Genomic DNA, 9,538 nt, shown 5'->3' with positions numbered 1-9,538 from the left:
CAAATAAGCATTATTTTTGGTTTTCGCACAATAACTTTAGTTTATAAATAGAAATCTATGAAATTTAAACACAAGGTTTATGACCACTAAAGGAAGGTTGGGTTTGATTTTGGGAGTTTTGGTCCCAACAGTTTAGAAATAAGGGGCCCAAAGGGTCCAAAATTGAACTTAGTTTGATTTCATCAAAAATTGAATAATTGGGGTTCTTTGATATGCCGAATCTAACTGTGTATGTAGATTCTTAATTTTTGGTCCCGTTTTCAAATTGGTCTACATTAAGGTCCAAAGGGTCCAAAATTAAACTTAGTTGGATTTTGACAAAAATTGAATTCTTGGGGTACTTTGATATGCTGAATCTAAAAATGTACTTAGATTTTTGATTATTGGCCCAGTTTTCAAGTTGGTCCAAATCGGGTCCAAATTAAACTTTGTTTGATTTCATCAAAAATTGAATAATTGGGGTTCTTTGATATGCCAAATCTTACTGTGTATGTAGATTCTTAATTTTTAGTCCTGTTTTCAAATTGGTCTACATTAAAGTCCAAAAGGTCCAAAATTTAACTAAGTTTGATTTTAACAAAAATTGAATTCTTGAGCTTTTTTGATATGCTGAATCTAAACATGTACTTAGATTTTTGATTATGGGCCTAGTTTTCAAGTTGGTTCAAATCAGGATCCAAAATTATTATATTAAGTGTTGTGCAAAAGCAAGAAATTTTCAATTGCACAGTATTCAGCAATAGCAAGAAATCTTCAATTGCACAGTATTGTGCAATAGCAAGAAATTTTCAATTGCACAGTATTGTGCAATAGCAAGAAATCTTCAATTGCACAGTATTGTGCAATAGCAAATATTTTCAATTGCACAGTATTGCACAATAGCAAGAAATATCTAATTGCACAATATTGTGCAATAGCAAGAAATTTTCAATTGATTGGAGTTATCTTTCTTTGTCCAGAATAGTAGTTGAATCAACTTAAATCATTGTTTTATACAATATACAATGTATATTCACTTTTACTACCAACTGATAAATTAAAACAATCTTTACCATTCGGTGATAACAAGCACCTTTTGTTACATTTTAATATTTTATGATGTATTTAAATGAGTAGTTATTGTTGCAAACTCCATTAGAAATTTGAATTGAGATCAGTTTTGGAAAAAGGGAAAGGGGGATGTGAAAAAAAAGGGGGAGGGGTTAAATTTTTCTCATTTCAGATTTCATAAATAAAAAGAAAATTTCTTCAAACATTTTTTTGAGAGGATTAATATTCAACAGCATAGTGAATTGCTCAAAGGAAAAAAAAAGTATTTTAAGTTCATTAGACCACATTCATTCTGTGTCAGAAACCTATGCTGTGTCAACTATTTAATCACAATCCAAATTTAGAGCTGAATCCAGGGGGGGGGGGGGGGGGGGTAAACATGTTTTTGAGTCCCCAGCCCTCTGCCTAACATGGTACAGTGATGTAACAGTACAACATAAGAACAATCTGTAAAAATCAGTTGCAATTGGCTTAACTAAAAAGATTGGAACAAGGCACAAACAAATATACTAACATTAAAACGGCTATTGGTACTTTACGGAACGGAACGGAACGGAACGGAAAAGAATTTCATTTAAGGTATCCAAAGGGGGCATTTATCAAAATTTCGAAAAATCTTTAAAACAAAACAAACTTTAAAATTTCTGTGTTTTACGGTTTTCCATATACAAATAACACAAATGTATACTAAATCTCATCTTCACAGGTGAAATGTGTAATAATGTATAAGATCGGGAAATACTCTGTAGATGAATATGTCGGATTGTCCTGATAAATTATCATGAAATTAACGCATTTGCAAGTCATGCATTATGATATCTAGACTGACCTCACGTCGTCCTTGATTAGAGACAGTGATCAAGTTGAATCTGATTTAAACTTATTAATTTATTTTTCCGTTCCGTTCCGTTCCGCAAAGTACCAATTGCTCTGAGGAATTGGTATTTAACGGAAAAAACGGAAACAGACATCTTTAATGTAATTAAAGCTGTATGATAACAAAAATTGTCTGACACCTCTTTTTGCATGAGTGGTATGTGTTTTAGATAGCATTTTCGACTTGATCAATAATACAAAATTTAACACAAAGGCAGGTTACACAAAAAGTCTTTCGCCTTCCATCGGTAATTATATTTTAAAAAAAGAGGCCTTCAACAGCCCGTTCCGACGATGATTAGAGACAGTGATCAAGTTGAATCTTTATTAAATCTTTTAATTTATTTTTCCGTTCCGTTCCGTTCCGCAAAGTACCAATTGCTCTGAGGAATTGGTATTTAACGGAAAAAACGGAAACAGACATCTTTAATGTAATAAAAGCAGTATGATAACAAAAATTGTCTGACACTCTTTTTGCATGAGTGGTATGTGTTTTAGATAGCATTTTCGACTTGATCAATAATAAAAAATTTAACACAGAGGCAGGTTACACAAAAAGTCTTTCTCCTTCCATCGGTAATTATATTTTAAAAAAGAGGCCTTCAACAGCCCGTTCCGACGATGATTAGAGACAGTGATCAAGTTGAATCTTTATTAAATCTTTTAATTTATTTTTCCGTTCCGTTCCGTTCCGCAAAGTACCAATTGCTCTGAGGAATTGGTATTTAACGGAAAAAACGGAAACAGACATCTTTAATGTAATAAAAGCAGTATGATAACAAAAATTGTCTGACACTCTTTTTGCATGAGTGGTATGTGTTTTAGATAGCATTTTCGACTTGATCAATAATAAAAAATTTAACACAGAGGCAGGTTACACAAAAAGTCTTTCTCCTTCCATCGGTAATTATATTTTAAAAAAGAGGACTTCAACAGCCTGTTCCGACGATGATTAGAGACAGTGATCAAATTGAATCTGATTTAAACTTTTTAATTTATTTTTCCGTTCCGTTCCGTTCCGCAAAGTACCAATTGCTCTGAGGAATTGGTATTTAACGGAAAAAACGGAAACAGACATCTTTAATGTAATTAAAGCAGTATGATAACAAAAATTGTCTGACACCTCTTTTTGCATGAGTGGTATGTGTTTTAGATAGCATTTTCGACTTGATCAATAATACAAAATTTAACACAAAGGCAGGTTACACAAAAAGTCTTTCTCCTTCCATCGGTAATTATATTTTAATAAACAGCTGCGCCATGAGCGCATGATACGCCCGACGTCTTGTGTGGAAGTTTAATGCAATAATCATAAATAGTTTCTGAGAAAGTTTTAAGCAATAACCATATATTGTTTTTGAGACACGGCGGGACATGTGAAACCCCCAACCCTGTATTTTTTTTTACAAAAAACTAAATATCACTACAATAAAATTTTGAATCAAAACCAAAAAGTATACAGATCTTTAGATTAATATAACAAAGAAGTGTGTAAAGTTTTAAGCAATAATAATAAATTATTTTTGAGATACAGCGCGACACGTAAAAAAACCCTCCCCTGTTTAACAAAATACTCAATAACTCCAAAATAAAGTTTTGAATCATCAACAAAAAGTATGCAGATCTTTAGATTAATATAACAAAGAAGTGTGTAAAGTTTTAAGCAATAATCATAAATTGTTTTTGAGATATGGCACAACATGTAAAAAAAAACCCTCCCCCTTTTTTTACAAAATACTCAATAACTCAAAAATGAAATTTTGAATCATCACCAAAAAGTATACAGATCTTTAGATTAATATAACAAAGACATGTGTAAAGTTTTAAGACATAATCATAAATCGTTTATGAGATATGGTGCGACATGTAAAAAAAACCTCCCCCTTTTTTACAAAATACTTAATAACTCAAAAATAAAATTTTAAATCATCACCAAAAAGTATACAGATATTAAGATTAATATAACTAAGAAGTGTTTAAAGTTTTAAGCCATAATCAAGAATCGTTTTTGAGATACGGTGCGACATGTGAAAAAAACACACCCCTGTTTTAGTTACAAAGTGTCGTAACTTAAAAAGTTTTAATCTTATTTTTACCAAAAAGTATACAGATCATTTGACCATCATAAGAAACATGTTAAGTTTCATGAAATTTGGATAAGTCGTTCTCAAGTTACGGTGCGACATGTTTACGCCGGACAGACAGACGGACGGACGGACACAGGACATTTGTATACCATAATACGTCCCGTCAAAATTTTGACGGGCGTATAAAAAAGAGGCCTTCAACAGCCCGTTCCGACGATGATTAGAGACAGTGATCAAGTTGAATCTGATTTAAACTTTTTAATTTATTTTTCCGTTCCGTTCCGTTCCGCAAAGTACCAATTGCTCTGAGGAATTGGTATTTAACGGAAAAAACGGAAACAGACATCTTTAATGTAATTAAAGCAGTATGATAAAAAAAAATTGTCTGACACCTCTTTTTGCATGAGTGGTATGTGTTTTAGATAGCATTTTCAACTTGATCAATAATACAAAATTTAACACAAAGGCAGGTTACACAAAAAGTCTTTCTCCTTCCATCGGTAATTATATTTTAAAAAAGAGGCCTTCAACAGCCCGTTCCGACGATGATTAGAGACAGTGATCAAGTTGAATCTGATTTAAACTTTTTAATTTATTTTTCCGTTCCGTTCCGTTCCGCAAAGTACCAATTGCTCTGAGGAATTGGTATTTAACGGAAAAAACGGAAACAGACATCTTTAATGTAATAAAAGCAGTATGATAACAAAAATTGTCTGACACTCTTTTTGCATGAGTGGTATGTGTTTTAGATAGCATTTTCGACTTGATCAATAATAAAAAATTTAACACAGAGGCAGGTTACACAAAAAGTCTTTCTCCTTCCATCGGTAATTATATTTTAAAAAAGAGGCCTTCAACAGCCCGTTCCGACGATGATTAGAGACAGTGATCAAGTTGAATCTGATTTAAACTTTTTAATTTATTTTTCCGTTCCGTTCCGTTCCGCAAAGTACCAATTGCTCTGAGGAATTGGTATTTAACGGAAAAAACGGAAACAGACATCTTTAATGTAATAAAAGCAGTATGATAACAAAAATTGTCTGACACTCTTTTTGCATGAGTGGTATGTGTTTTAGATAGCATTTTCGACTTGATCAATAATAAAAAATTTAACACAGAGGCAGGTTACACAAAAAGTCTTTCTCCTTCCATCGGTAATTATATTTTAAAAAAGAGGCCTTCAACAGCCCGTTCCGACGATGATTAGAGACAGTGATCAAGTTGAATCTGATTTAAACTTTTAAATTTATTTTTCCGTTCCGTTCCGTTCCGCAAAGTACCAATTGCTCTGAGGAATTGGTATTTAACGGAATCAACGGAAACAGACATCTATAATGTAATAAAAGCAGTATGATAAAAACAAGTCAGACCCTTCTTTTTTGAATGAGTGGTAAGTGTTTTAGATAGCATTTCGACTGGATCAATATTTAAATAAACAGCTGCGCCATGAGCGCATGATACGCCCGTCGTCTTGTGAAAAAACATAAATCTTTTTTGAATAACACAGGGTTGTACAGGATGTCATGCTTAGTATATCCTGACTCATTCCGTATTCCCGCTCAATAGGAAGATTGTACAAGATGTATTTGGAAACCCGACGCAACATTAGCCTGTTAAGTTTTAAGCAATAGAGATACAGCGCAACATGTGAAAAAAAACCTCTTTTTTTACAAAATCTCAATAACTCGAAAATATAAAAATGAATCATCACCAAAAAGTATACAGATCTTTAGATTAATATAACAAAGAAGTGTGTAAAGTTTTAAGCAATAATCATAAATCGTTTTTGAGATATGGTGCGACATGTAAACCCCCCTTTTTTTTTTTACAAAATACTCAATAACTCAAAAATGACATTTTGAATCATCACCAAAAAGTATACAGATATATTAAGATTAATATAACTAAGAAGCCTTTGAAGTTTTAAGCCATAATCAAGAATCGTTTTTGAGATACGGTGCGACATGTGAAAAAAAACACACCCCTGTTTTAGTTACAAAGTGCCATAACTCAAAAAGTTGTAATCTTATTTTCACAAAAAAGTATACAGATCATTTGACCATCATAAGAAACAACTATGTTAAGTTTCAAAAAATTTGGATAAGTCGTTCTCAAGTTACGGTGCGACATGTTTACACCAGACAGACGGACAGACGGACGGACGGACGGACACTGGACATTTGTATACCATAATACGTCCCGTCAAAATTGACGGACGTATAAAAAATAACACAAAGACAGGTTAGACAAAAGGTCTTTCTACTTCCATTGGTAATTATAAATTAAAAAAGGGGCCTTCCGAAGATGATAAGAAACAGTGATCCCCATTTCCATTCTCCATTTTTTATTAGAAACAAGGTCTCATAAATATTAAAACATATGTTTAAAATATATCTTCATAAAAATATGAGCACTAAACACTGGTTTACACTATAATAAAAAAATGTTTGCAAATTGTTAAAACATTTTCGGATTTATCAAAGCACTATAAAAAATGGTAACTCCTTAAAAGTCATAAAACCACAATAATAACTGCTGTTAATCAAAGTATTTATAAAAACTAAAAGTCTGTTCTGTTACAAAACCTATAGGCAAAGGTCTTACTATAATATCAGCGGGAAATTTCGGTTCTAGAGGTGCATTCCGTATGTAATCTGCAGGGGCGGATGCAGGAATTTTCGAAAGAGGGGGTGCTAACCCAGGTAACCCAGGGCAAAGGGGGGGGGGTGCAAAACATATGTCCCGATACAAATGCATTGATCGGCAAAAATAAAGGGGGGGTGCGCACCCCCGGAACCCCCCCCCCCCCCTGGATCCGCCACTGAATCTGTTTTTTTTCTCCTATCTCCTGATGACAGCTGGTGTGTCCGTAGATATTGTTTAAATTTTCTATATTTTCACTTTTTAATTAGTTTACCTGCACAATGGCGCAGAAGCAATATTTATTTTTTGGCGCAAATGAAAAACTACAACTTTTAAGAATTGGCGCAAAAGCAATGCGTACTTAAATATCAATCAAATTTGACCGTGCCCACAAAACGATTGTTCAAATTACGAATAGTTTCAGCTTAAAATCCATGGCACTCTAAAATGTAGATTTTTTAAATCACATAAATTCCATATCGATATACGTATATTTGGATCTATGCAATATGTTTATCTGGACATCAGCATGCTAGCTGTAATGACTCCCATCTATTCTTTGCGGGCATTAAATAATGGACTTCATTAAAGATAACCGTTTTATTTATTGTCATATTATCCACTCTATTAACACAATGTAGCATGAATAACAAAGGTATGCTGGTGTTCAATGAATGATTACAAATGATGACAGGTAAGTATAACTCCAAACTGAACGTGAACATCAAACGGTAAAAAGCTGAAAGAACAAATAAAAACTCAATATAAAACCTATCAATCAAAAAGATTTGCCAAAACATACAAAAATACAAAGTTGGCTTATGACACTAATTGTGTTCCATACATTCACATAAAAAATACAAGTATTAACAATATATCAAGTTTGTAACATAACAGTGAGTCAAAACTGGTGTGTTCAGCTTTTAATGTGTTGAAAACTCGACAAGTATCAAACATTATGTATGCAAATTATGACACGAATTGCTTTCCATACTTTAAAAATAACGAAATGAGGGGGGTGCTATGAATCATACAAAAATTACCAAAAAGGGTATTTGAATGTTTATAGAACATTTTTATAGTGTAAATGTTGTATCTGTGTGTTTACAAGTAATAACAAACGGTTGTGAAACAATAAAACAAATAATCTGGTGAAGTGGCATATTTGTCATCATTGTCATTTATCCAACGTTTTATACGTCATCAAAACACAATACATGTTATATATGTTTACAATAAACAGTTCTTCAAATTGTCAATATGCTATAAACGTACACTGTGCCGGAATCTGGCAGATATATCAATAAATGATGCTGAATCATCAACGTGAGCATGTAAATAAGGGGAAATTACAAAAGAGGGGAAAGTAACAAAGAAGATAGTAAATGTAAGTCAACTTTCGGAAACATCATGAAATAATTACGGACGAGTCAGTACACTAGCTTAGTCCCGTCATTTCAATAACATGGATGGCAATATGTTTGATTGATCTAACCATACGTTAACCAGTGTCCTTTGAATACAGTGATCATGCATGATGTGAACATTTTTTTCTATAGACATAGGTAGATTTGATTAATCCAAATAATATAGGTATAAAGCATACCGGTGTCCATGCAATTCATAATGCAATACAACAATATATAGAAATAAATTATGTTTTTTTTATGAAATGTATGTGCTTATGCAACATTATCAAACTGCTGTAATGCATTAGTTATAAACTTTGAAAGAACCGATGACTTTTCATTCGTTTTTAAACTCAAATGTACTTAAATAGCACATTTTAAACCGTAAGAAATTGGTTTATCTCTCGAAAAAACCTGAACTGTTCTCGAAAAAACCCGAACTGCTCTCGAAAAAACTTGAACAGATGGAAATGAATATACCCTTAAAATTGCCTTTTAATTACAATAACTAAAACTTTTGTTATAGCATATGTAAATGTAAGGATATAAAGACATCATGTGTGCATGCTCTTTGAAATTTGCATTGGTATGTGTATAGAAATTGCTTTTTTCTATATTTTGGCATAAAAGCATTATTAGGCCAAATCAAACTTTTTTAACTGCAAAGTATGTATGGTTGGCAACATCCTTTCATCACAAATACTTACTTAACTTGTTTGATCTTGTAAATTTAGTTTAAGCATTTATTTTACGTGTTACAGGAAAACATGTCTGTTTGTTTACATTTTTAGTCATAATCTCTCGAAAAAAACTGGACGCTCTCGAAAAAACCCGATCTCAACCGGACACTATACCTACGGTGGTAATACTGATACGTATTATTACATATCAGTAAAAAAAATCTACAAACAGTATGTTAATAAAGAGTTATGAAGTAAAATGTACATGGGACAAAATCACAAAAAATACATAGAATAATACAAATTATCAATGAACAGGTGTTATATGTCAGTTTGGTATGGTCAAGACGTTTGGTAAAGATAACATCCTTTTAAGAGAGTTATCTCGCCTTAACCAGTTATGGGGTTTTTCGTATTGCGGATTGCATTCCGTATTTGTATGATATGTTAGTTGATTTGTTCTCTTGATTTATTGTTACCATTCCATGTAGATGTGTTTTTGAAGAATAGAATTTATTAACTTGAATATTCGTTTATTATCTATGCCAGAAAGGAGCATTAAACAGGGCTTTACTTGACAGTGGATGTACAGTCTGCAACAAAAAACGAATCATAGTATATTTTTAGCATTCTTTTAAACACATACAGTAGACGACTTTAGTTTTAATACCGATTTTGCCGCAAATACTAATATTCTCTTAGAAATCAAAGACGGTTACTTCGAAGTCGATAATAGGGCTATCTTAACTAGTTATCGTAAGTGTATACTAAGATAGCCGTTAAATTGTTAAGA

General features: G+C 32.5%; 1 long non-coding RNA gene across 1 annotated transcript; it reads right to left on the bottom strand.

The window, feature by feature from the left end:
• Positions 1-7,241: 7,241 nt before the first annotated feature.
• LOC143073170 (uncharacterized) lies at positions 7,242-9,323 on the bottom strand. Its single transcript, XR_012977416.1, has 2 exons — positions 7,932-9,323; positions 7,242-7,395 (listed from the first exon to the last, which is right to left on the bottom strand). It is a non-coding gene; the product is annotated as an uncharacterized LOC143073170 (long non-coding RNA).
• Between the last annotated feature and the right edge of the window lie 215 nt (positions 9,324-9,538).

This window comes from Mytilus galloprovincialis, chromosome 4, assembly GCF_965363235.1.
Source record: "Mytilus galloprovincialis chromosome 4, xbMytGall1.hap1.1, whole genome shotgun sequence".
Classification (NCBI taxonomy): domain Eukaryota; kingdom Metazoa; phylum Mollusca; class Bivalvia; order Mytilida; family Mytilidae; genus Mytilus; species Mytilus galloprovincialis.
Note: the sequence above shows the minus strand (reverse complement) of the source record. Positions and strands in the feature narration are given on the sequence as shown.